This window comes from Chiloscyllium punctatum, chromosome 35 (assembly GCF_047496795.1).
Source record: "Chiloscyllium punctatum isolate Juve2018m chromosome 35, sChiPun1.3, whole genome shotgun sequence".
NCBI classification, from domain to species: Eukaryota; Metazoa; Chordata; class Chondrichthyes; order Orectolobiformes; family Hemiscylliidae; genus Chiloscyllium; species Chiloscyllium punctatum.
The window spans coordinates 40342541-40343392 of NC_092773.1; the positions used below are offsets into that span (position 1 = coordinate 40342541).

Consider the following 852-nt stretch of genomic DNA (forward strand, 5'->3'; position numbering starts at 1 on the left):
AGAAGTGGAATAAAAGAGGAGGAGAAGCAAAAGTGCTTCTGGAATAAAAGTAAGAAACCAGAGAATTTATTAATAGTTTGGAATTGAAAACAGACACAACATTCACTGTTGGAACATAACCTGGATCACCAAATCATTACAGGCTAGAAGTACAATGAGACACAGACTCTGTGACGCGACATTTGGAACACGAAGCACAAGCAGAAGCACAACAAGCAGGCACCGCTGGGAGTCGAACCCAGGATCTCCTGTTTACGAGACAGATGCTTTAACCAACTAAGCCACGGCGCCACACTATCTCTGCTTTTGCACACCCATATGTGAAGTTACTTAACCACTTCATCACAGTTTTTAGACAAACGTTGCTCACTGAGAATTGCAATCAATCCTCCAATTTTCAAATACAAACAGTTGACAGCTGAACATTCTCCACTAAAAAGGCACATAAAAAGATAATCTCCTCTTGCATTAATTTCACACTGATACTTTCACCTGTTCAAACTGACATGAGAAAGCGGATGTGTTCATCCTCTCGTGGCCCATGAACCACATTAATATACAACAAGAGGAACAAGGTCATTCTGTTGAATTGACGAAGCGTAATGTGTAAGTAAATGCAAACATTGGGCAGTAAAAGCAGACCCATTGCCACCGACACTGAGTCTTGCACCACCAGTTCCACGTTCACTTCCTGCCTCATGCCTCCCAGTCATCATTGTCGATCACTTTACTTCACTGTCCTGCTCCGCTTCTCAACTTATTTCCCAATGACTGCAGATGTCTGACAAGCACCTTCAACTTTAAGAAACGGATTACTGGAATATAAATCGTCACTCAATGGGATAGGATTCA

At 42.0% G+C, this 852-nt stretch overlaps 1 non-coding gene across 1 annotated transcript; it reads right to left on the reverse strand.

The window, feature by feature from the left end:
- Positions 1-217: 217 nt before the first annotated feature.
- On the reverse strand, positions 218-291 carry trnat-cgu (transfer RNA threonine (anticodon CGU)). The gene has a single exon. It is a non-coding gene; the product is annotated as a tRNA-Thr (tRNA).
- Between the last annotated feature and the right edge of the window lie 561 nt (positions 292-852).